Source organism: Hyperolius riggenbachi, chromosome 8 (assembly GCF_040937935.1).
Source record: "Hyperolius riggenbachi isolate aHypRig1 chromosome 8, aHypRig1.pri, whole genome shotgun sequence".
Taxonomy (NCBI): Eukaryota; Metazoa; Chordata; class Amphibia; order Anura; family Hyperoliidae; genus Hyperolius; species Hyperolius riggenbachi.
In genome coordinates, this window is record NC_090653.1 from 218886668 (window position 1) to 218914320 (window position 27653).

The window sequence follows — 27653 nt, forward strand, 5'->3', positions numbered from 1 at the left end:
GTTTTATTTAAAAGTAATTGATCTGCCCCCCCCCCCCCCCCCCCCCCCCAAAGTGCTGCATAATCGCTTTGATAAGCAATTTATGCAGCACATATATACTTTGCATTGAGCGCAAACGCACTCGAAATGCTGTATGTCCTGTGATTACCCCTACACAGGGAAATTGCTTCACTTGTGCTCCATTTTCCAGGATAAATATACCCCAGTGATAGGAATCACCGTTCCATCTACAGTGCCAACTGCTCCAGTAAAGCCAGGTACATAAGGATGGGCAAAATGATCAGAAAATTCTACTAAGGGCCCTGTCCTGTCACACCAAAAAGCGTGGTCATGGCAAAAAAACAAACAAAAAAAAAAACGCTTCCATTGACTTCAAAAGTTGTGGTTTACCCTCTGCAAATTCCAGTTCTTGAGGAATGTGCATAATAGTCAGTTTCTGACTATCTCTTACAGGAAGTGATATTCCCACATGCCGCCTCCTACCATTCTGTGTCTTATAAGGTAAAAAAAAAAAAGTAAGAAGAATAGCTAATTATTTATTAATGGGGAGACTAAACCAGAGAATATATTTTCCATTTATAGGACATGACAGCTGTAGGAATGTGCTGGCAATCACATCACTGGGGTGTTTTGTCTTGCTTTTACCCAAATTGGAATAACAAATGAAAGAAAACAAGATGAACATAAGGAAATAATTTAATCTGGAGTATAAACATTTTTCATTTAATACTGTATTTATTTTGGAAGTTTTTTTTTCTTCACTGAAAGTCATCAGTTTTTAAAAAGCAGCGATAAAGCACTTAATTTTAGGACTGAGTAGACAGGGGATAGAATCTTTGTAGGCCTTTATTGCTAGGTGTGATCCCAATCAGGGAAATATCTATAATGGGGGAACAACATCAACAACAAACCCCTCCCTAAGATGAATAGTCAGGACTGCCATCTAGCTTGAAGTTTCCTATTTCTTGTCCCTAGTAGGGATAGTCAACGAGATGCAAATACTTCCAAGTTGATGCAGAATTACGCCAAATTCTGGATGCAAATGTATGCAGCCTCAAAATAGCCCAATCCCATTCCACCTTGACAACATTCATTTGGTCCATTTTCAAGCTGCATGCATTTGCATAATCTGTACCACTTGGAACTGTTTGCATCTTACTGACCATCCCTTGTCCCCAGGATCACCAGGGTTCTTCTTAAAATGAACCCAAAGAAACAAAATGATATACTTACCTAGGGAGGATTATACAGAGGCTTACTATGTCTTCCATAAGTGGCTCCATGCTGCTGCACAGGCGCAGCCATACTCGCGCATATTTAAATAGATGGCTCTATAGATAATTTCCGATGGGTCTGATCTGATTCCGATCGTTTTTCTAATCGATTTTCTCATAGAAGTGAATAAAAATCGATCAAAGAGAGATCAGCAGATGGATCGGAAAAAACGATTGGAAAGTAAATCTGCCCCAAAAAATAATTGTGCATTTCCAGCATTACCGGTAGGTAAGTAACTATTTTTGGAAAAAAAAAGTCCATAGAGATACCAGGACAGAAAGTCATGGAAGAATTAAAAGTGCTTCTAACTTTTTTCCACACAGTATAAAACTATTCTCGGAGCCTTTTCCTGCCATGGAGTCTTCCAGCGGTCTGTGATAATGCACATCTAGTGCAAAACAATTGTCAACCGAACGGCCTCTATGCAAAAGTGTACCCAGAAGGGGAGATGTATATGGATGGATGACGAAAATTAAACTAAATTTGCATTTTACGTGTGTCCACGTCATTCCTATTCTACCCTACTTGTGCCCACGTCAAAACTATTCTCCAATGTAGCTGGTCTTTAGTATCCCCAAGCTTGTATCTAGTTCGCTTTCTAAATAGTTTCATATGAATTAGGCACTGAATCAATACAGACTGCTCTACAGACAAAAGAATCCAGATCCCAACCGCATGCAGGTGGGATCTAGATGCAAATCGCGGCTAATGTAAGTCAATAGGGCCGTGTATAGCCACATCCGGAAATCTGGGCGCAGAAAAACTGATGCAGAATTAATGGAAATAGGCCCTTAATGTAAATTTATGCAAATCATGTATGCACATTTATTCAGCTTGAAAATTGACCTATTGAACTTTACCACCATTAGATTTGGCAGGTGCACTTTTAAGAAGAACTTCTAAGAAAAAGAGGAGCGCGCCATAGTGCATTAAATCAAAAGAGGAAATTTATTCAAATTCAATGTTATACTCACAAAGAATTATGTGGTAAGCGCGTGTCAGCGCACAGCCAACCGCTTAACCTCAGTGGAGGATGACGCGCTGTGGCCAGCAGCGCGGGTCCCGATTGCCAGGGTTCCGTCTCGCTAGAGGTGGGCGTGGCTGACGCTTAGCACGCGTATGACGTCATTACGCGTTTCGGCGCTCGGCGCCTTCGCGCTCCTCTTTTTCTTAGAAGTTCTGCAAAGCACCCTACTATGGAGCGTCGCAGTGCACGTATCTGAGAAGGAAGCATCTGTATGTGTTGACTTGTGACTAGGAGCGCAAGAATCTTGTTTATCACTACGAAAGTGCACTTTTAAGAAGACTAGATTTGCATAATCCTGAATCAATAAAGAACAATTTGCATTTCATTGACCATCCCTACTCCTTACCTCTCCCACCAAAAGTCTCACCATCGTCACTCCTTAGCAGCAGAATATAGCTGCGAGACTACAGCGAACCTGTACAGCACTCAACCCTGAACTATCGGCCAACCTGTACAGCACTCAACCCTGAACGGTCGACCAACGAATATAGTCTTGTTCCTCACCGCTGATGAAATATATGCATGTGTATGCACTTTGCACAGTTCAACTCCACACATATAGATCAGCTCACCATCTCCCTGATCTGTAAGCGAAGTCTTATTTTAAAAATCAGGTCATTCGCACTAAATAAGCTAAGCTGAAGGAATGAACAGCAGGCTTTGGGAGCAGGGCGGTTTCTAGCCTCTGCACAGTCATGCAGGGACTGGGACGGGGGAAGGAGCACAGATAGTGCTGTCTGAAAAGAACACTGTCTGCGGCACTGGAAAAACTTTATTGTAAAAATCTTCTGGTTTGGTTCTTAACCAAGACCAACTGGTATATCTGGCATCAGTTAATCAAGGTGTTCATACATACATAAGATCTGCCAGTGCATCACTGCACAGAACTAGAAAACAAGTGTGTCTGGAGGTCATTTTTAAATGAAGAAAGCTCTACATAAACTGTAAAGGCCGTTACCCACTTCGTGATTTTTTCTCAAAGACTGGCAATTTTTTCAGTGATGAGTGGTCGTTTCCACAATCTTGCAATGTGGGTACAGGCGCACGAACACGTGAATGTCATTTGGCGTTGCACAGCGATAAGGACCATCACGGCAGATTGAATTTTTAAGATACCTGTCGACTCCTGCGCAAAGTACTGCGAACGCTTGAAGTCTCGTTCGCGCCTGTAGTTTCATCGGGTGATGTCGCATATACCCACCGGCAGGAAGATGGATTGGGGCGCTCATCCTCAGGTAGACGTCGCTGGATACATCTTCCTTGATCGCGAGGTGAATATTCAGCTCTACTCATCCTATTGTACACTCACTGAAGTTCACACTCTTCCATTCTTTACATTTATCCTCCAGAATGAATATCACATGACTTGTGAAAAGTTCGGTCTCTATACAGTGCATGTAACTGCCTGTAATGTAGAAATGCTACAGAGAAATCCATCTCAGGCTTGTGGCTATAATCTCCATGCTCTCTAGCACATTTTCCAGGAGGTTTAGTGTTTAGATAATGTGTTTAGTAAATTAGACAATACTATAATTTCATGGACTTTGCTAAGCCATGGAGCCAAGTTCAAAACCTCAGAAAACAGCCCACATTCCCTCTTGAGGGCATAAAGTCCATAACGATCCTTGACTTGGTTTGGCTCCAGAAGTGGATTTAGACAACATCCTCATTCATTTCTAGGACAGGAGGTAACTAATGAATAAAGCGCAATCACATGCTGCTTCTAGCTAACTGCCAAATGTAACAGCTCGAAATGTTACTATTATGCAACTGCCTGTATCCGTAAATCCTCTACTCCAGTATTTTCCATCATCATTCATTATGCACACTGTACAAATACAGATATTTACCAAGTATCCCCAGCTGTGTCAAGTTAAAGTTCCTACAAAAGGGGGATTATTTATGTATTTGCATATACCTTCAAATGCTTTCCTCATTAAAGGACATGATGTAAAATCCCACCCACAGAAGGCTGGACAAAAAGAGGGTTTTTTGGGGGGCCATTCATACATACATACATACATAACGTACCCAATGGGAATGAACTGGAGAAGTCACAGAAAAGCAAACAAAAGCATAAAAATAAAAAAGAAAGAAGACACTACATAGCAGCCTACTGCACGTTCCTTCCAAATGTGGCATCAAATGATTCTGATCTATAAATCTCAGAAAAATCTAGTACATGCGTTCAGTTGTTGGCCACATGACTTGACTACACATCTAGATCAAGGAGGTGTGCTGCCTTAAAGAGACACTGAAGCTAAAAAATAAATAAATTATGATTTAACCACTTGATGACTGAGACTGAGGGTTTGGTTGTGTAGTACGGATATCTACTAGAACCAGTGGCGTAGCTAAGGAGCTGTGGGCCCCGATGCAAGTTTTACAATGGGGCCCCCCCCAAGCACTCTATACGTAACAATTAATACGGCGCACCAAAACCTGCTAATGGCAACTACAGTGTCAGAGGTTCAAGAAAAGGATGGGAAACAGTTTGTTAAGGATTACCACTATTCAAAGTATCTATAGAAGTGATTATTATGAGCACAGGACCAATAGAGAGCTAATACTGTAGTTGAGGGGGGGCCCTTTCGGGGCCCCTCTGGCCCAAGGGCCCCGATGCGGTCGCTACCTCTGCAACCCCTATTGCTACGCCCCTGACTAGAACATTAGTAGCAAAAAAAAATTCTCATTTTTATTTTCAGTTATTGTTACGATCCATATCTGCTGGTGACTTGTTACATGGACTTCCTCTAGTCATCAGCAGAGGTCTCCACTGTCTTCATAAGACTTTGGTAATACTCATGTGGTTCCTCCTATTTTACCAGCAGGGGGCAAACCTCCTCAAGAACTGCATTACCTGGACATTGCTAAGGAGAGGAAATCCGCATCACCTGATTCCTCTGCACAGGATATAAGCCAGCATCTGAGAATCAAGCTTTGCTAGTTCATCGTTGCTTTTTAGCCTGAGTGCTAGCCTATCCTGTTCTTGTTACCTCGGTCCTGTGTATCTTATCTGCTTACCTTGTATGACTTTTGCTTTTCCTGACGATCCTTTTGCCTTGCGATTATTTGTACTGCGTTTGTTCTCTGATATTGACCCTTGCCTGTCTGACTATCCATACTGCCTGCTGTTTGTCTGTTTATATTGCCTGGTCATATGCTCCGTGTATATATTTGTAAATAGGTTGTACATACTTACTAAGCGGGGTTAGGGATTGTGTGCACACAGATCTTGTGTATATACACTGGTTGCTCTGCATATCCCAGTATATGCAGGGAGCACTTGTATATACAAATTGGGTTGGGATAATCTCCTCCTGTATCCTTTGCATACAAATTCTTGTACAGTTCACTTGTGTTGCCAGTATTGCATTATCCACATGTATGTGTATTTATATATTGCAATTCTCACAAATAAACCTTTAAACATCATCCTGGTTTGTTCTCAGTATTTCCATATCAGTGACAACCACACTCCATGCAATTCTTATGCTCTGCACTTGTTGCATTGCATGGGATCTTAACAGATGAACTAGCCATACATTGTCACTTGGAAATACTGAAGCACCTCTGTTTCCGTCATGATGGAAATGACTACAGAGCAACTTCTTGAATTCGCTACCATAGCAAGAAATGAAAAAAAACTCTGTTATCATATGTTTGCTGATGACACCTATGATGATTTGAATCAGCAAATCTCACAGGTTCAGTCCTGCATCAGAAAAGGAATCTTTCCTCATCATGAACTGGAGGATTTCTTGTCTGTATTGCAGGAATGTCGTGCTAAAGCCCAACCCCGTTCAATCGGTTATTTTCCCTCCTGCTTTCAGTTTTCCCAACCGCCAGCGCCTGCTACAGGCAACAATTTACTAACAGGGAGAGATCAGGTATCACCAGGTTATTCCACTATCCATGTTCCAGGTGACTTATCAGGCCCCATTAAAAGTGACTGGGATCCCCCATTTGATTTGTGGGGGGTTGAGTGTGCTATAAATACGTTAAAGGATGATAGGGAATCATTTTTTGAATATTACACCGCTAAAGATGGTAATTTTTTGATTGCATGCATTAAATCTGTAACAGATTTGGTTGATAAGGGTATGTGCAGGCAAGATTATGTGTTTCCTCTAATTGATTCATGGGAGAAGATTTTGCTTGGTAATCAGTATGCACAGCATCCAGTGACCCATATTAACCCTGTTAGACCCAGCAGTAAGTTTGTTTCTTCACCTTTTAAGAAACAAGTTAACTTTGACCCAGTATTTGATTGCTATCAGATTGATCATTTATTTGCATATTTAAAGAGAGATGAGAATGGGTTTTTTCATGATTTCACTATGAAAAATGAACAATATGTGAATGCATGCATATGTGCTACTCAGTCATTGATTGACCATAGACTGTGCAATCTTGAATCTGCTTCTGCTTTGATAATCGCCTGGCAAAGGATTCTGTCTCTCCATTTCTCTTCTGATCTCTCCTCTGTTAACCCTTTACCTACCTTAAATCCTGTCCATAACTCACAACCTGCAGCAGTTAGAAACCGCCCCAGAGACATTGAATTGCCTACACCTGTGATTAAAAAGAAAACTGTTCCTTTGCAGACTGCTATCAGATCTACACCCTGGTCATTCCAGCGCCCAGCAAACAAATACATAGACTCTTGCAAACTTACTCCTGCCTCCAGACTGGTTCAAAAGACAAAAACTAAACGCAAATATTTTTCTACAGCTTCCATCTTACTCATGCAATCATCAACAGAAGCCACCTCTGTCCTGCCTGTGCCAGCCACCTCTGTCCTGCCTGTGCCAGCCACCTCTGTCCTGCCTGTGCCAGCCACCTCTGTCCTGCCTGTGCCAGCCACCTCTGCCCTGCCTGTGCCAGCCACCTCTGCCCTGCCTGTGCCAGCCACCTCTGCCCTGCCTGTGCCAGCCACCTCTGCCCTGCCTGTGCCAGTCTCCTCAGCCCTGCCTGTGCCAGCCACCTCTGCCCTGCCTGTGCCAGCCACCTCTGCCCTGCCTGTGCCAGTCTCCTCTGCCTTGCCTGTGCCAGCCACCTCTGCCCTGCCTGTGCCAGCCACCTCTGCCCTGCCTGTGCCAGTCAGCTCAGCAAAGTCTATGTCTGAAGCTTTAGCAGTACCCATGTCTGTCAGTCCCATGTTTCCTCTCTCAGAAGGTTTGGCAGTGGGTCCTCCAGACATCTCAGCAGATCTCCTCCTGCCAGCTACTCCAGCGGAATGTCAGTCTGCTGTCCCAGCAAGATCATACTCCACAGCTCAGCCAAAGGCCCAGCCAGGTGCTCGATCAATAAGTCTGCCAGTTGCTCGATCTGAGGTTCAGCTAATTACTCTGCCGAAGGTCCTGCCAGCTATGCAGACAGTGGTCCAGCCAGATGCTCAGCCAAAGGTCCAGCTCTCTCGAGTTTTTGCTGATGCCCATTGCCCTTCTACTTCTGTTAGAGCTCAGACTTATGCTGAAGTTCAACCTGCACAGATGTCTGACACTCGGTTACCACACATTCCCACTGTTGTCCAGTCCTCTCAGATACCAGCTGAGGTTCTGGCACCTCAGGCTCCTGCTGTCACCCCATTTCCGCAGACTCCAGCTGAGGCCCTGAACTCTCCACCAATGGCTGACACAGAATTCTCACAGATCCCCACTGATGTCCAACTCTCACAGATACCAGCTGAGGTTCAGGCACCTCAGGCTCCTGCTGTCACCCCATTTCCACAGACTCCAGCTGAGGCCCTGAACTCTCCACCAATGGCTGACACAGAATTCTCACAGATCCCCACTGATGTCCAACTCTCACAGATACCAGCTGAGGTTCAGGCACCTCAGGCTCTTGCAGATAAACTGTTCCCACAGATTCCTGCTGAGGTCCTGAACTCTTCAAACATGTCTGGCACTCAGCCTTCACAGGCTCCTCTGGATACTCTGCATTCACAAACTGTTGCCAAGCCTTATAAACGTTTACCTGGAATCATCCAATCTGCTGTCATACCTGTCTTACTGGTGAATGACTTTCAATTTGTTACTCCCTGTGATGGTGTTCAATCCTCTGTTCCCCCTGATGGCTTCCAGTCTGCCGTTCCTGATGGCTTCCAGTCTGCCGTTCCTGATGGCTTCCAGTCTGCCGTTCCTGATGGCTTCCAGTCTGCCGTTCCTGATGGCTTCCAGTCTGCCGTTCCTGATGGCTTCCAGTCTGCCATTCCTGATGGCTTCCAGTCTGCCGTTCCTGATGGCTTCCAGTATGGCTTCTTCCAGTATGGCTTCCAGTCTGCTGCTCCTGATGGCTTCCAGTCTGCTGCTCCTGATGGCTTCCAGTCTGCTGCTCCTGATGGCTTCCAGTCTGCTGCTCCTGATGGCTTCCAGTCTGCTGCTCCTGATGGCTTCCAGTCTCTTGCTCCTGATGGCTTCCAGTCTCTTGCTCCTGATGAGGACATCCAGTCTCTTGCTCCTGATGAGGACATCCAGTCTCTTGCTCCTGATGAGGACATCCAGTCTCTTGCTCCTGATGAGGACATCCAGTCTCTTGCTCCTGATGAGGACATCCAGTCTCTTGCTCCTGATGAGGACATCCAGTCTCTTGCTCCTGATGAGGACATCCAGTCTCTTGCTCCTGATGAGGACATCCAGTCTCTTGCTCCTGATGAGGACATCCAGTCTCTTGCTCCTGATGAGGACATCCAGTCTCTTGCTCCTGATGAGGACATCCAGTCTCTTGCTCCTGATGAGGACATCCAGTCTGATACTTTCTTTGATCATGGCCTGCTGCATTTTCTGTTGGCTTTCAATTGTCTGCTTTGCTTGGTGTTCTCCAGCCTACCACTCAGTGTGCTCTCTTCCCTGGTGACTTCTAGTTTGGCATCTTGCTGGTGGTGTGTCCTGATCCACTGTAGTCTGCTGCCTGGTCTGTTCAGGTACACATCAAGTCTGCTTCCAGCCTTTTTGCCAAGTGTCTCTTGGGACCCCGGTGGATGTGAGTTTGTGGTCAAGTGGAGCGTCCTGAGGCCACTCCTTAAGGGGGGGGTAATGTTACGATCCATATCTGCTGGTGACTTGTTACATGGACTTCCTCTAGTCATCAGCAGAGGTCTCCACTGTCTTCATAAGACTTTGGTAATACTCATGTGGTTCCTCCTATTTTACCAGCAGGGGGCAAACCTCCTCAAGAACTGCATTACCTGGACATTGCTAAGGAGAGGAAATCCGCATCACCTGATTCCTCTGCACAGGATATAAGCCAGCATCTGAGAATCAAGCTTTGCTAGTTCATCGTTGCTTTTTAGCCTGAGTGCTAGCCTATCCTGTTCTTGTTACCTCGGTCCTGTGTATCTTATCTGCTTACCTTGTATGACTTTTGCTTTTCCTGACGATCCTTTTGCCTTGCGATTATTTGTACTGCGTTTGTTCTCTGATATTGACCCTTGCCTGTCTGACTATCCATACTGCCTGCTGTTTGTCTGTTTATATTGCCTGGTCATATGCTCCGTGTATATATTTGTAAATAGGTTGTACATACTTACTAAGCGGGGTTAGGGATTGTGTGCACACAGATCTTGTGTATATACACTGGTTGCTCTGCATATCCCAGTATATGCAGGGAGCACTTGTATATACAAATTGGGTTGGGATAATCTCCTCCTGTATCCTTTGCATACAAATTCTTGTACAGTTCACTTGTGTTGCCAGTATTGCATTATCCACATGTATGTGTATTTATATATTGCAATTCTCACAAATAAACCTTTAAACATCATCCTGGTTTGTTCTCAGTATTTCCATATCAGTGACAACCACACTCCATGCAATTCTTATGCTCTGCACTTGTTGCATTGCATGGGATCTTAACAGTTATACAGTTTTTTTTTTATAACATTGCATCATTCTCTAATATTTGCAGTTTACACACTACTCAGCATTCTAAATGTTTTTTTTACAGAACAGGCAGTGAACTTTTGACCTGTCCTGAACTGTTCTCTGCAAAAGAAAAAAACAATACAGTTAAGATAACAGCCTTCAGAACACAGAGCTCTCTGGACTTTGAAAGTTGGGAAGCTCAATGGCAATTTGCATAGATAACGAGTTTCTTAACTCTTCCTGTACTGGAAACAAATATTAGACTTATGTCTCTGCTCCTAATGCTTTATTTCTTAGCTGTACTACACATACAAATCATTACATCATAATTTTTTTCTCTCGCTTCAGTGTCTTTAAAATAGCACATCTGAGCTGAAAAAGTATACCAGACAGCCATACTTGGGGCTTCCTTAGACTCTATGGCACCTTGACTTTGCCGGCCGACCCACTGCCTCGGCCTTAATAGGAAAATTATATTTACACTTCAGGTTGTATGTACCAGTAATAAGAGGTCAAATTCATCAGCTGTTGGCAATTCAAAGGGCAACATGCAAAGGACCAGAAGGGATAAATATTTTCCAAAAAAGGCCAACGTGGCAGGGTGTGTTCTGAGAGCCCTGACTACATCAAATACGTCAAACTCTTATACGCTCCAATAAGTGTGATCAGGACAGAAGGAGGGGGGGACCTTTTTTTTTTGTTTTTAAATAAGACACAGACCAACTTGAACAGGAATCCTGAAGGAAAATATAGTTGTAACGATTGGGGAATTATTTCCGTGCTCAGCGCACAAGATGCGCGCTGACACTGCGGAAATCCTCCACAAGCGTGTAATTTGACAGAACCCAGGTTGGGTGCAATGCACCTGTAGAGGGTAATTCCCACCGGCAGATGGAGCTGTGGAGTGCAGACGAACACAGCCTCTGCACGGCCACAGATGCCAGATGGGAATTGTACGAGTTGAAGCAATGCAGGGCAAGATAGCCCTTAAAGAGACAGAGCACAGAGACAGAATGTATGTGTGTCCACCAATCTAGTCGCCACCCAGCAACGATGAACACACAACAACGGAACCGAAGTGGGAACGCAATCGCAAGAGTGGCGATTGCTAAAAGTGACACAAGACCGAATTAGACAGAGCACAAGTGTAGCAAGAAAGACAGCAAATAACAACGATCAGAACATCAAGGAAAATAACGCTAGCTAAACGCGAACACCGCACTCATTCGCAACAGCGAACGCGTTTAAGACACGATCACCGCGCGTTAGGCGCCCAGTGATAAGCGTGCCACCCTAACTATCACATGAACCTAGAAACACAAACAAACAACAGAAACGCTTGCTAATCGGCTGCCTTTCCTCAGCCTCCAGACAAACAGACAAGGAACAAGTCAAATTGGATCCACTGCTCCTCCGCAAGAGCGATCCCAACAGACAAAACAATTCGCTACCGCCAACCGCTGGCGACAGCGCAATCGCAAAAACAAGACACGACAGAATAGGCAGTACAAATATACACAATCCTGACTGCACTAAACAGGAATGCAAGGAGCACTCCCAAAGGGTATCTACTCTAAGCTAGCAATACTAACCAACAATGAGCAGCTGGCTGAGACTCCAGGCAAGTTAGCAGGAACAAACCATCATGACCAGCAAGGAATTCTGGGAATAAATGGTTTTTATACTGCAAGCCATAAGAGGAAACAACTAAGCAATTTGCATGACAAGTGTATGCAAATTCCTCAGCAGCAGAGCAAATCTGAAACTTGCAAAGTGAAGACAGGTCTCTTTTCCAGAGACCTGTAGCATTAAGACCTAAAAAATGGTCAAACAGCTGTCTGCCTGTGCAGACAGCAGAGCAGATCATTACAACAGTACTGCTTAGTACTTTGTGCAGGACCAGAGAATAGTGACAGGGATGTCAGTTAAGATATCTCCCTGACTGAAGGGATATGGATCAGGAATGACACCTTTTAGAGCAGAAAGTTGGGTAGTGCTTGAGCAAGAAACTTCAAAAAGTCTCCCAAAATAGATGAAGCACCATGAAAGGTTTGCCAGTAAGGGAAGGAGATAAATTATACTTCCAGGAAGAAAGTCTTGAAACAAGCTATTCATCATTAGTCATTGGAACAGAATGGAGAGTGAAGATACCTATACTTTTAGGCCTTGTTCACATTGCGTTCCGCTCGCGTGGCCTTTTTATGATGGTTTTTTTTTTCTCTGCCCGGCGCTTAGGTGGGCAATTCGTTTTTGTGCAAAGCGCATTTCTACGCGTGTTTCCGCGTTGTTCTGCACTGGGAGTCGGCCGGCCACCATGCGTACCTTTTTACGCAATCCCGCTGGTACAGGAAGCTATCGCGGACATTAACACGTACATTTTTACGCGTTAAAGTTGCAATGCGTAAAAATTTACGCATTGCACCTGTAACGCGTAAAAATGTGCTGGTCAATGTCCGCGATAGCTTCCTTTACCAGTGGGAATGTGTAAAAAGGTATGTGTGGCAGCTGGCCGACTCCCAGTCAGGAAAAACGAAACTAGCTGGCAGCGGGGGACCGAAGGAGCCATGAGTGACTGCGAGGGCACAGGATGCCTGCAGGGGGCTAGTAGATGCCCCAGGTAAGTGAAACCATCTAGGACCCTCTCTGGCTATTTTCGCTTCCCACCCTTGTGGTACTACGTAAACAGTATCGATCTCTGGTATCCCCTGATGACGGCGGAAGGCCGAAACTAGTTGGGACGAGAGCGGGCTATGCACAGTCCCCGATACTGTTTACGTAGTACCACAAGGGTGGGAAGCGAAAATAGCCAGAGGGTCCTAGATGGTATAGGACCCTCGCTATGTAAGTGATCCGTCTACAAGCCTGTTTTTATGATTGACTTACGAATAAACTTGCCTTCAATTCTATCCACTGAGAGAATCCCTCTGTTTTCTTTTCTTCAGTTGCACGGAGCTGCACTACAGGCACCCTCGTTATAGGAGGGATTCTGGAGGTGGATTGGAGTGTATATGTGTACCTATCTCAACATAATCCCTGACACTGTGGTGCTATATGACATTTCAAGTATAAAGGCTCATACACACATCAGACTATAGTCTTTGGAAAATGAAAGATCACAGACCAATCTTACCCCCTTCCATGTAGTATGAGAGCCATACTCTACACAGTCTTTTCTATGGAGCTGAACTCCACATCAGAAAAAAATCTTTGCAAGATGCTGCACACACAGATGCTGTACAGACACAAAAGATCAGTATCTGCAAAAGATCTGTTCCTGCCAAAAATCCATTCCTGCAAATTGCAATGATAGTCTATGAGATCTGCAGATCATCATACACACATGATTTAACTGACATTCATCTGCAGATCAAGCAATCATCCGCAGATCTGAAAATCCATCCAGGTGGATCTGATCTGCAGATGAATGTCAGTTAAATCATGTGTGTATGATGATCTGCAGATCTCATAGACTATCATTGCAATTTGCAGGAACGGATCTTTGGCAGGAACAGATCTTTTGCAGATACTGATCTTTTGTGTCTGTACAGCATCTGTGTGTGCAGCATCTTGCAAAGATTTTTTTCTGATGTGGAGTTCAGCTCCATAGAAAAGACTGTGTAGAGTATGGCTCTCATACTACATGAAGGGTGGTAAGATTGGTCTGTGATCTTTCATTTTCCAAAGACTATAGTCTGATGTGTGTATGAGCCTTTAGTCTACCCAGCAAAGTTAATGGCTGCACTTGGGGACCAGGAGGGGTTAATGACTGCACTGCATACAGTATTGCAGCCAGGAAGGAATTTTTCCCATTTGGGGCTAATTGGACCATGCCTGGTGGGGTTTTTTTCGCCTTCCTCTGGATCAACAGGGGTATGTGGGGGACGGGCTGGAGTTGTACTTTGTACTGGTTGAACTCGATGGACGTATGTCTTTTTTCAGCCAAAATAACTATATGTAACCCCCTCCTGTCCAATTCCTCCTCCAGGTCCCCACTGCTACTGGTATTGTAATTATTCACTTTCTTGTATGCAGCCCAGTATTTCTCCCCTTGCCGCTTTCCTTGTTAATTTTTGTGGCCAGGACTTTCAGACCTGTGTTTTCTTGGCATTTTCTTTCCTCCAAGTATCACTGACATCAGGGTAAATTGCTGCAAATGGAAATGTCACTATTAGTACACACATTACTCCGTGTGCTCAGCATTGCCCGTGACTCGTGTATAAGTCGACCCCTATACTTTTATGTAGTGAATAAGACCTAAATTTCTAGACTTTTACTCGAGTATATACAATAAGCCTCATACCCATGGTAAGATATCATCTGTCATTTTTACAATCAATTGTTTTGTGCAAGATCGTGTAACTGTCTGACAAAAATCTGTTAAAAGAGGATAAGAAAGATCAATTTTTGGGAGACCTAAGTAGCAAACATGACCAGGGTAGACACAAACACCCTCAATTTTTAAAAAATGTTCATACGAAAGACAATGTACATAAGAAGCTGGACTATAAGGTAACAAGGAGATCTTGCCTGACCAGACTGTCCTCGAAAAACAATGAACTCTGAACTCTAACACTAAATTCATTTTGTGACTTGCTGAATTGCTACATCCAGTCATCTGTCTTCCCTAGAACACAAGAATGTCAGATAAACTTGTTGGAAGTACGAATAAAAGAAACAGCTAGGTTTTAGCTGCAGCCGGTGATGTCAGAATTCAATCCTCACATGACCAGCATACCTCACTCTAAAAAAGCCTTTTCAGCTAAAGCTCAATTTTCCTTTCATCAGTTGTCAAATTAGGTAAAACTTACTGACAACATGTTCCTAAACACTTTATTAATGCCGTCTAGTATATTTCTTGTCAGCCTGACCAAAACAACATAATCTACAAGAAAATTAACACGTATGCAGAGATGAATTACACAAATATTTTTTGTTTAAATATACCCTACAGCCTAACCTTTTAAACAACAAGTTATGGGCTGCATTGATACCATTCATAATGGACTGTACCAAATTCAGTAGCCAAAGGCATCCTATCTATGAAAAGTAAAATTTCTTTATTTTTAATGAACTGGTGTTTTAGGAAGACCTATTAAAATTGCAGATCTAATCTACATGCCTTTCTTTGTGAAAATAAAAGTTGCGTATGCACTAACCTGCATTTAAGGACACCCAAGGTGAACTAATTGTTTAAATGGTGGCTACAGGCCTGTGTGAGCAGGAGTCCTTAAGGAGTCCTAAAGCTTTCTGCTCTGCCCCCCCATCCTTGTCTGTAAAAGGCACCATTTGTGCACGCAAGTTGACCGAGTCGTGCACTACTGTGCATGCTCTGGCCCAGCAGCAGCGACGCACCTCCTTGATCGCGCTCCCATCAGCAGGAGCTTTCTGCGCATGTGTGGCTAGGAGACTTGATGTAGTGCGCATGCATAGAGCACTCCCAGATACAGAAGCATGTAAAGGAAATGCACTGCTAAGCCAGCACAGTAGTGCGCAACTTAGACGATTCATGCGCACTAATGGGGCCTTTTACAGACGAATGGAGGGGTCGGCAGTGAACGGGGGGGGGGGGGGGGGCAGAAAGCATGAGGACTCCAACCCACACATGCCTGCAGCCACCATTTAAGCAGGTCAGTTCACCTCAGGTTTCCTTTCAGCAGAATAGCATGCACAAAAGTCTTACCACAGGGTGAGTAGAGCAGAATGCAAAACATTACATGCAAGGATCACACAGGTGTGTGGAGTATGCCGCACATATCCAGGAAGTGGAGTGGCAGCAGACGGCTGTGACACTATTGGCAGATGAAGTATATTGCACAAGTGACGTCAGCAGCCAGCACTTTGGGGATACTAACAGCACAACCCAGGGACATCTCGTTTTTTTGTTCCCTTCTATTAAGAAGTCATAATAAAAGACTACTGTAGCAATCCATTTCCATGAAAAGAAGAACAAACACTTATTTGTATAAACTGGGACTGTGAGGGAAAATTGTGTGGGGGTGTATCTGATTATTTTCTTAGACTTCCAGCATCCGCTTTGAGGATGTGCTTCACGGCAGCCAGCCAGTGGCACAAATAGTTAAGGCAGTACACACCCAGCGCGGCCCTTAAAAAACACTAACTCGCCCTGCGATTTAGAAACCGCCGGAACGACGCAGCAAACCACAGCATGTGTATTTTGGCCGGTAGGAAACCCAGTGACAATCTGAGGTTCTCTGTGGTGGATTTGCAACCCGCAGTCGCCAGAGTATAACATTTTGGTCGGGAATGGAAAAGAAAAGACTCCCATTGTGGGTGATTTCCAGAAATCCACATACACAAATCACATCCATATAGCTGAAAGGAATGCTAAATAGTTTAGGTTTAAATATTTACAGCCCTATTAAGTAAGAAGCTGCAAAGCATTACAGTGGTTTTAAGAGGCCTCTAATGGTGTGCGAGTGCCAGCAGCCTGTAGCAAGGCAGGCCCTCACACAGCTTGCACCCAATGCACTTTGTGGATTATAATATGTAAGGGCAAGATACGCTAAACGACTCTCTATGCTCAATTACAGATTAATCTGTCAATTTGCAACAAGCGCTATTCATTATGTGTGCATCTCACAAGTACAGCACTACCATATTCCAAAGTTACAGTGCTAAAAAGGCAAAAATGTGTTAAAATGGTGCTTGGATTAACCTGCTGGGTGTTCCAATTCCCGCGGGTGGGTTTCTTTTCGCCCGATTTTTTTTTTTGTTTTGCTCATGCAGCTAGCCTAGCGCTAGCTATATGATTGTCCCCTTTCTGCTCCCTCCCTGCCACCCTTCCGATCACAGCCAGGGATCACGCCCATAAGGAAATCCCGTTCTGAACGGGATTTCCTTTAGGGCTTCCCCCGTCGCCATGGCGACGAACGGAGTGACCTCATCGACTCCCGATCCACCTCAAATCGCAGCCTGGCGGCGATTGGCCAGGCTGCGCACGGGGTCTGCGGGGGGGGGGGGGGCCTCTTTTGCGTCGGGTAGCGGCGGATCGGTGGCGGCAATCGGGGCAAACATGCAGCTAGCAAAGTGCTAGCTGCGTGTTTGAAAAAAAAATTATCAAAATCGGTCCAGCGGGGCCTGAGCAGTGCCCTCTAGCGTCTCTGGACAAGCACAGCTCGTCCAGAACGCTAGGGAGGATAAAGGATAACTGTAGTGAGAAGAATATGGAGGCTGCCTTATTTACTTTTTAAACAATACCAGTTGCCTGGCTCCCCTGCTGATCTATTTGGCTGCAGTAGTGTCTGAATAACATCAGAAACAAGCATGCAGCTAATCTTGTCAGATCTGATAATAATGTCAGAAACCCCTGACCTGCATATGTTCAGAGTCTATGGATGAAAGTATTGTGCTAGGTACACACAATTTTCTGACAGATTTACTGTCAGATCGGATATTTCCAATATGTACAATATGATTTCTGATCAATTTTCCATAGAAGTGAGTGGAAATTGTTGGAAATAATTGATCAGTGAATCTGTCAGAAAATTACATCAAGTGTACCTGACATTAGAGACAAAGGATGAGCAGGACAGACAGGCAACTGGTATTGCTTAAAAAGAAATAAATATGGCAGCCTCCATATCCCTCTCTCTTCAGTTGTCCTTTAATAATGAGGCTCTGATTTATGAAATATAATGATATATACTTGCATTATTGCTTTTGGCTTTGTTTTAAGATACAAAGCTGTGTCTTCTACTGATTACAGTAATGATGGCCATACATGGTACAATAAAAACGTTCGATTATCCCGTTTATTCGATCTAAATGATTGAATCTAATGAAAGTTGAAAATATTTTTTTTTCGATCAAGAAATTTGAACGGTTATCCCGTTTTTACGAGAAAAATCAGATCGGACATGCTGGACAAATCTTTATATTCGATCTAACGGAATAATCGAAGTAAATTATCTTATCGAAAAAAAATGAAAAATTGTACCATGTATGGCCACCTTAAGACTGGCCTCTTATTTGCACATTCAGCCCACCCAGTATTTACTGCACATTTAGTGCTAATAAATATCTGCACATGGATGAAAAAGGAACATAGGAAGACAAATTATACTGTGAGAGAAGGGAAGACTATTTTACAGGCATTGGGAAGAAGTCAGAAACACATTTTAGCCAGTTTATTATTGCTAAAGGGACAGTTTCTACTGTACATACTGGGGGTGACAGGAACAAACTACAGAGGGTCATCAGGTCGGCGAAGAGAGACTCCTCCCCTCTTTTGCCCCCCTACACAACACAAGACTGCGCTCTAGGATGCTGAGGATTACCAATGATCCCTCTCACCCACGCCACCACTACTTCTGTCTGTCTCCGACAGGGCGGAGATTTTGGGCCATCTCCACCAGAACTGCCAGGCACAGGAACTCTTTTTTTTCCCCTGCGGCTGTCAGCCTCAAATTTTTCCACATACTCCCATCAGCGCCCCCCCCAATAAGTGGAGGCCCGGGCTGTGTCATGCCCAACCAGTCAACCACCCCAAGGGATTAAATGGTGCATCCTGCATGTCATTTAGAACTGTTATCTATAAGGACCTGAGCCCACTGACACAGTTGTTTCCGCTTTTCAGTTACACATCAATGTAAAGGTGGGTACACACGTCAGATAAAAGTCTTTGGAAAATGAAAGATCACAGACCAATTTTACCCCCTTTCATGTAGTATGAGAACCATACTCTACACAGTCTATTCTATGGAACTGAACTCCCCATCAGATAAAAAGCTTTGCAAGATGCTGCACACAAAGACCGCTGTACACATGCAACAGATCAGTATCTGCAAAAGATCTGTTCCTGCAAAAGATCCATTCCTGCAAAACGCATTCATAGTCTATGATATCTGCAGACCTCATACACACCTTGTTTAATGAACAATTATCTGTAGATCAGATCCACCAGGTTGGATCTTCAGATCGGCAGATAATTGGCTGATCTGCAGATGAATGTCCATTAAACAAGGTGTGTATGGGATCTGCAGATATCATAGACTATGAATGCATTTTGCAGGAATGGATCTTTTGCAGGAACAGATCTTTTGCAGATACTGATCTGTTGAATGTGTACAGCATCTTTGTGTGCAGCATCTTGCAAAGATTTTTATCTGATGGGGAGTTCGGCTCCATAGAATAGACTGTGTAGAGTATGGCTCTCATACTACATGAAAGTGGGTACAATTGGTCTGTGATCTTTCATTTTCCAAAGACTTTTATCTGACGTGTGTACGCACCTTTAGAGATGCTGAAAAGCAAACAGAAGCGGATACAACTGCGTCAGTGGGCTCAGGCCCTTATGCATGAAGTACATTATGTTGCTCCTGTGTTCTGTGCTTTGGTAACTGCATGCTTGTGTGCCGACCTACCTATCTATGACTTCTTCTTGAGTTATGTATTGTGCCAGACCGAATTCCAGGCAGTCATTCTTGGCGAAATAAAAGATTCTGATTCAGACTTACCAAGATCTTAAAATGGGGTCAAGATTGCAAGAATAATGGGAGGGAGCTCCATGGGCTGGTTATGGAACAAAGTCTCTTCAGATTTCTACTAAACCACAACCACTGCTCCTTCATAAAGGGAACTGTGACCCAACAATGGATACTGGTGTCTGTACATGTAAGCGGGTAAAAACAAGGTGGTCAGTCGAGAACCCCTGTTAAATTGTTGGGGGGAGGGGGAGTTGTTGTCCAATTAACTTGTTAGGAAGGGAATAAAACATTTACAAAGTAGGGCTGGGACCCAGCAAAGTGATTTGGCAGTAAATCCCATTGGTGGTGGTCGCACTAGCAGCGTTCCGATTGCTGATCACAAAACGCTATTTTTCAACAGTCTGGTAGCTATTTAAGAGCGATCGTATCAGTGGCTCCAGTAGCCAAATCACAATCCCTCTGGGAAATCGTGGCACTACTACGATTATGCAAATTGCGGGCACTTTACGTTTCTGCAAAGCGCTTGTAGTGGGTCCCAGACATTTGGCAGGCAGCCAAAGGGTTACTTTAGCGTGACTCAAAGATTATTTCAACTTGTCACAATAAATATATGATAGCATACTGTGAGATTGAAAAAAAAGAATAAAAAGATAAAATATCTAAATCCTAGTAGTTTTAGTCAAAAGTGTACCAAAGTTTGAAAAAGCCATTATAAGGGCTTCCACTTACAAGTAATAAATACTGGTCATTGTGATAAAAATAAGTGCAGATGCTTTTCCTGGGCTGTCTTCTCTCTTTAAGACTACCAAGATAGTAAGAACCAGAGTTTATAGCGGCCAAATAGGAATTCCATCATATCCAATCTCTGTTGAAAGCACTGGTGAGAGTGTATGTTGTACGTTTCTATAGACTTTCATTGTGTGTGTCGGTATAGGTCAGTAATTGCTAACCTTGGCACTCCAGCTGTGGTGGAACTACAAGTCCCATGAGGCATTGCAATACTCTGACAGCTCTAAGCATAACTCGGAGAGGCAGAGGCATGATGGGATTTGTAGTTTTGTCATAGCTGGAGTGCCAGGGTTAGCCATCACTGGTATAGGCACTGTATGCAATGTACTGAAAAGTCATACAAGATGGGCATTCCACTAACGCAACTGAGACAAAGGAAACACTGAAAATGGTCAGGTCTTAACTGATCCCATATAGCAGGGTGTCCCAGCCTCATCCTCTAGTAGGGCTAACAGTACTTGTTTTGTAGAAATCCACAAAGGTAGTTAATCAGCTCTGCTGAGATGCTAATTACCTCACCTGTGCATGTTTGTGGTTTTTTTGCAAAACATGTACTCTTGGTGGTAGAGTGAGGTCAGGGTTGGGTAGCCCTTCTATAGAGAACATAGAATTCATTGACATGCCTTTTTATCAATTTCTCTCTGTACTGGAATCTGCTCTATTTTTAGGTCTAGTGGGAACCTAGCTGCCATGGAGATAAAAATCAGGCATACATGAAATGAAGGAGCCTGGACAAAAGGGTGCGTAGATTGCCCATAGTAAAATATCGCGAAGAGTAGCGATACTGTACTAGTGAATTTCAATAGTGAAGTATCGGTAATATTTACTAATATTTTACTATGGCTAAACCTAACTCTACTCTCACATAGAACCCTTCTGTGGTGGTGCCTAATGCTGGGCATATACGACGCGTCTATGCACCGGAATCGAGCCGATGGCTCGATGCCGACGCGTTCCTGCTCGTCCGCGCAGGCGCGTGGATCGATTCCCGCTCCTCCACACGGGCAGTTCCTTATCAGCTGCTCGTTTCTTCCATTGTCCGTCCGCGGGGATCGAGCGCGGAGTCGATCTGCCGCGGTGATCGGACAGGTTGAATGTTATCAATCGAGCCATCAGCGGCTCGATTGATAACAACTATCGCACCGTGTATGTCCAGCATAACCCTAAGACTCTCCCCCACCTCCGGTTGTGCCTAACATTTAGTGACTAACCCCAAGAGCCCGATATCTCCCCCCCACACCCTGAAGTGGTGCCTAACCCTAAATCCCCCTCCATAGGCCAACTACCCCATTCCGCAAAGCTGCGATATGTGAGGCACATAATTACCGGCAAGAGGGGCCATTTGTTGTAGAAAGGCTTACAGTTGCAGACAGGAAAATGGCCTCTCTTGCTGGTAATTGGGCATCTCCTGGTGACCAAATTTACCTTCATAGCCACATATCACGGCTTTGTGGAAGCCTCAATTTGCATCAAAAAAGGTAAAATCGGGTGCCCACTAGCAGCCTCCGCCATGCTCCCGAATTTCCATCTTATGCTGCTAAATGCAGCTTTTATTAGAGGTGCCTATGGCAGCACCAGTTTTTCCATAAGGGCTCCTGCGCCCTTTTTTCCTGCTTCGAGAAATCAGATGCAGCTAAGATGCACTGGAGAACCTTTTACTGGAACAAGCTCTATAATTTGCCATTTCAGACTTTATATAATAGGCTAGTTTGTTTCTCATCCCTCCCCCTAGACATGCTTCCACTAAAACATCAGGTTTGTGGAGAACTGACTTATTAAGAACATATTGAAAATGGCAATGATGTGAAAATAAGCCCCTTGTAAACCTATTCCTCAGAGTAGCTGCCAATATGGCAGGCTCCCCAGAATAGAAAGGGGGGGGGGGGGGGGGGAGTAGTGATCCGCTACAGGGAGCCTTCAGACTAGAATCGATTACTAAAGAATCTGTTCTAAAACACACACAAATATCAATATTTTACAGTCAACTTGTATTTTGTGTTTATTGGCTCATTTGTGGCCACTCTGGCAATTCCCTTTCCGTGAGTCTATCCAACATCTGTGCAGCACATTTACATACATTTTAAACTTCTCTTGCCAGGACCGAAAACCACCCACAAATCATCTTAATAAATGTTTAGGTTTAACCCCACAAACCTGCAAATTCATATGCTTTGACAGAGCTATAAACTGCTGTGGAAATAGATTAATCATTCTATTTTAAACATATTTTATTTTTAGTATACCCTCCAAATCTAGAGGTGTCTCTAAAGGAGGCCACCTGCCAAGTTTGTTTAACACGAACCTGTATATTAAAAAGTTAGAGATAGATGCCTCATGTAGAGAGGGATGCATCTGATTGGTCCAGAGGCTTCCAGTGTCCTCCTCAACCCCATCGTAGCTGTGAATGGACCCTTTTCTCGTTCATGGCCTCTCTCTCCTGCCATGTACGAAAGTACTAGTATCCTCCTAACAGTGCAAGGAAGTTTTTATTAGTGAGATATGGCTGCAATGCAATTTTTCCTGATCTCAATTGTGCCTGCTGCATTTTTGATGCACTTGAGCTTGAATACACAGTATAGGAGTGCAGGAAAATTGCATAGCTATGCGTTTTTTTTTATGCGATTTGGCACTTCAAAATATTTTCCGATCCATTTTTCCCTAGCGCTGGAAATTGGTAATGCAATTGCACCATACACCTGATAGATCGGATGAAAATTGCAGCAGAATCTCCGTGGTGGAAAATGAGAAAAAAGCAATCAAATCGCAGTGAGGTAATTTTTCTCAGTGTGAAATAGCCCTACAATATGTGGGCTCTCGCATGTGCAGTACGGATACGCTGGTCCCAGAGGGCTTCCAAAGCCTTCCGAGGACCAGTGTGGCTCACGCATGTGCAGTACGGATACGCTGGTCCCAAAGTGCTTCTGAAACCTTCCTAGGACTAGTGTGGGCTCAAACATGTGCAGTACGAATACGCTGGTCCCAGAGTGCTTCCCAAGCCTTCCGAGGACTAGTGTGTGCTCACGCATGTGCAGTACGAATACACTGGTCCCAGAGTGCTTCCCAAGTCTTCCAAGGACTAGTGTGGCTCACGCATGTGCTGTATGGATACTGGTCCAAGAGTGCTTCCCAAGCCTATCAAGGACTAGTGTGTGCTTACGCATGTGCAGTACGGATACGCCCATCCCAGAGTGCTTTAGAAGCCTTCCAAGGACCAGTGTGGGCTCACACATGTGCAGTACGGATACGCTGGTCCCAGAGTGCTTCCCGAAGCCTTCCAAGAACTACCAAAGGCGCTGACACATCACCCCAAGGGAAGTATCTATGTGTAATAATATGTAATTGTAACTCTTATTCTGAATGCTCACTTAACAATGCAGAAAGATGGATCACAGCGGAGTCCCCTGATGACGAGCGTTCCACGATCCATCTTCCTGCCAGCAGGTACACGGGGCGGCACACTATAGGCGTGAAACGCGAGTTCAAACGATCACCTCACTTTGAGCGGGAGTCATCAGCGTATCTTAAGAATCCAATCTGCCGTGATGGTCGGTATCGCCGCGCATCGCAAAGCGTCGTTCGTATAATCGCGCCCCTGAAGAGATCATGAAAACGATTGATCGTAGCTCAAAAAATTGCCAGAAAAATCGGCTTAAAAAAAAAAATCACATAGTGGGTATGGCCTTTAACACATAAACAGGACATATTCAAAGTACCTGAATGTGTATTGTAGACATGTGGTATGAAAGCCCAGGAGTCAGTTATATTAATTGTTTGATGACCCAATTTGCTGATGACTCCTAATTTCATTTAAAACTCTAATTTATGTTGGACTCTCCAATTTTCATGCAAGTCTTTGTGAATGCAAAAGTAAGTGCTGAACGTGCACAGGCTACTTTACTAGCACTCAAAAATGATATATGCACCTATGGATCACTACAGAAACATGATTATACAAGGTCTTCATCAGAAGTGTGAAACATTTTTGGCTCTCCAACACTGCAGCCAATGATTTTATAATTTATTACAGCCACACATTACAATTAATATAGTCTTGGAATGTGTTTTTTTTGCAATCTTGTTATTAAAACCACATTTGACGGTTTCAGAATTCTGCTGACTGCTCTTGTGTTCTGTCTGTTCTGTGCTAACAGGAAGATAATTAGTCCCTTATGCAGGTTAACTGTACTTCAGTCACATGACCAAGAACAGGTCAGGTCACATGACCGCTTCCCAATGTTATGGCAGCTGTGAAACGTCAGGAAGATGGCATTCATCTCCATGGAAACGTTCCAGAGTCACAATCCTTGGGAAAGCAAGCTGCAAGGTCTCTGCTCTAGAGAGCTTTTACATGAGAGTTCTAGTCAAACTGAAAACTTCAGCTACACGTATAAAATTAAAGGATGTTTTTAGGCTTTTTGTATTTACATGTAGAAAAAAATATATAAAATATAATAAGCCGTTAAATAGAAGTCCAGACAGCAATTCAAAGACATATCCAAATACTGTATAAGGGCTGGAACCCACAGGAGCGCTTTTGGCAGCGTTTTGGCAGCGCTGCGATACGCTAGCGCTTTGCCAAAACGCTGGGCTAATGTTAATGGATGGGGCAACTTCCACAGGAGCGTTTGCGTTTCCCAGAAACGCAAACGCAGGACCTGCAGCATTTTGGGAGCGTTAGCGCTTCAATGTTAAGTATTGAACCGCTAGCGGAAACGCTCAGCAAAACCTAAACTGAGCGGTTTTGCTAGAGTTTTGCGGTTCAGCACACTGTAACAAAATGAAAAATAATTCACAGGACCAATCAGGATAAAAACGCGAAACGCAAAACGCTACGCACATGCTGAGGAAAAAAATACAATGTTGCAAAACGCGACCGAAAACGCGCATGAATGCGCTTGCAAACCGCTCAGACAAAACGCTAGCGGTTGCGTTTTGCGTTTGCTGATTTCAGTGGGTTCCAGGCCTCATAGTCTGAAAAAAGGACTTGTTTCATTATACCTGTATTGTATATTTTCTCATTTTACACTGGATGCTTTATGATCTTTAATGTAGATCTATAATTCTTTGCCCCTACCAAGTCAATACAATAAAAAATAAAACACAAACATCACAAGTGGAATCCTCTTGTTTGTAGTACAACTTCTACACTGTTCAAAAATGATTACACAGCTGTGACACTTTGACTCGCAGAAAGATGGCGATTGGTGGTAATGGAGTAGAAGAGGAAGCTGCAAATCTATCTGGACCAACACTTCACACTGCCTATAAGACCTCAACACAGGACTGGCAATGTTTATGGTTACAGCAGATCCAAAGCATGCTTTTAAGGGATCCACTGTGTCTGTTGATGCATTCTTTTGTATCCATACTTTATGGTTAGGCATCATTGTCTGTTTGTTAAAAACATGAAACACATGCTACAACAGACACTAAGGGCCTGTTTCCACTACACGCAGATTGGATGCAGAATGGATGCAGAAAAACTGACTCCAATGAATGTCTATGGGCCTGTTTCCACTAAACGCAATTTTTCTGATGCAGATTGGCATAGGCATGCATTGGAGTCAGTTTTTCTGCATCCATTCTGCATCCAATCTGCGTGTAGTGGAAACAGGCCCTTAGTGTCTGTTGTAGCATGTGTTTCATGTTTTTAACAAACAGACAATGATGCCTAACCATAAAGTATACCTGAGGCAGATTGAAACAAAAAAGGTGCTTACCTACGAAGAGGAAAGACTCTGGTTCCTTCAGAAGGTTCCCGCGTCCTTCGCGTCCCCACAGTTGCCATGTATGGACCGTCGGCACATACCTGACAAAATCTCACCAGATATATTACCGTTGCCACACCCCCCACCATGTACGAGCTTTCAGGGATGTTCCCTCCAATCAGCCTCCTTAAAGGGAACCTATACTAAACTGAAATTTTTACCAGCCCCCTGCTTCTACCAGCCCCCTGCAGCCGCCCTGTGCCCGCACCGTCCTGGAACAATCCTCCAATCTCCTGCAGTGGCTGAGGGCCAAATTTATCAAGAGTGCCTGAGACAAAATATTAGTAGGTTTTTAGAAATCCATGCAGAACTGTCTCAGGCATCTTAAGAAATCATTAGATAGAGCAGATTCCTTCTAAAACTGTTGTATAATAGGAGCTAGGAAGGTCTCTCAGACAGTGCAGTGTGTGAGGGGAATTGCTGTTGCTGAGGTAACCAACACACCTGTTGTATTGCTAGCAGCAGGCTCTGAGCGAGGAATTTAGCAGGTGGGAGGGGCACATCACAAATCACTTATAGCCTGCACTCTGCAATCATGTCTAGCCAGCAGTTCTACATCTGTAGAACTGCGTTCAAGCACTTCTTAATCTGCGCCAGTTTAGGGATGGATTTGCACTTCTCTTAACTGTAGTGCAGCTCTAGAAATCCACGCTAAACTGCCACTATTACTAGGATTTAAGAACGTTCTTATTATCATGCAGAACTGTTCTCCCTGCTGGTTAGAACAGATTAAGAAGAAAAAATTGTCGGTAATGCGTTGATAAATCTCCCCGAGCTTTTGCGACAGAGCCAGTCGCCAGCCACTACGCTTCTCTGCCTTGCGTCCTCGATCATGCTCCTGCCGCCATGAGCGTCCTGCGCATGCTAAGTAGGAAAAAAAAGCAGTGCCCAGCAACTGGCTCTGTCACCAAAATCGAAATTTAGCCCCGGCAGGGGACAATTCCAGGACGGTGCGGGTAAAGGGCGGCTGCAGGGGGCTGGTAGAAGCCCCGGGTAAGTGAACCTCTTTATTTTTTGTTTAGTTAAGGCTCCCTTTGAGGGGAGATAATGGGGCAGGGAACAGAAGGGAATGGGAGGGTGATAGGAGGGAACATTGGCACAAGTCTGTACCTCAATTTCTTCTTTGAATGCCAAACTGTGAAACCTGCAAGGCATTCAAATGGGGAACACAGGATATTTTATGACATGAGTGCAAGACGTGCAAGAATCAAGGGTCTAATAACTTGGTCATTCCCAGAGTCCACCTCAAAACCTTTAAAACCAGAACCTTCTGTCATGCTGCCCCTACACTTTGGAACTCCCTGCGACACCCAATCAGGACATCCCTGGAAGAATAGAAATCCAAACTGAAAAGCCCCGTTTATTCTGGCATTTACAAACACTTAAAGGAACTCTCGATTAACATGTTTTTCTCTCAATCTCTCTGGAATTGAGAGAGTTCCTGAAGTGCTGGTAAATGATTCATACATTTCACTTTCTTATC

At 44.1% G+C, this 27653-nt stretch overlaps 1 protein-coding gene across 7 annotated transcripts in view; it reads right to left on the bottom strand.

The window, feature by feature from the left end:
• Window positions 1-27653, bottom strand: part of MVB12B (multivesicular body subunit 12B) — a 245602-nt gene that overhangs the window by 137139 nt on the left and 80810 nt on the right. The gene's annotated exons all lie outside the window — the stretch shown is intronic.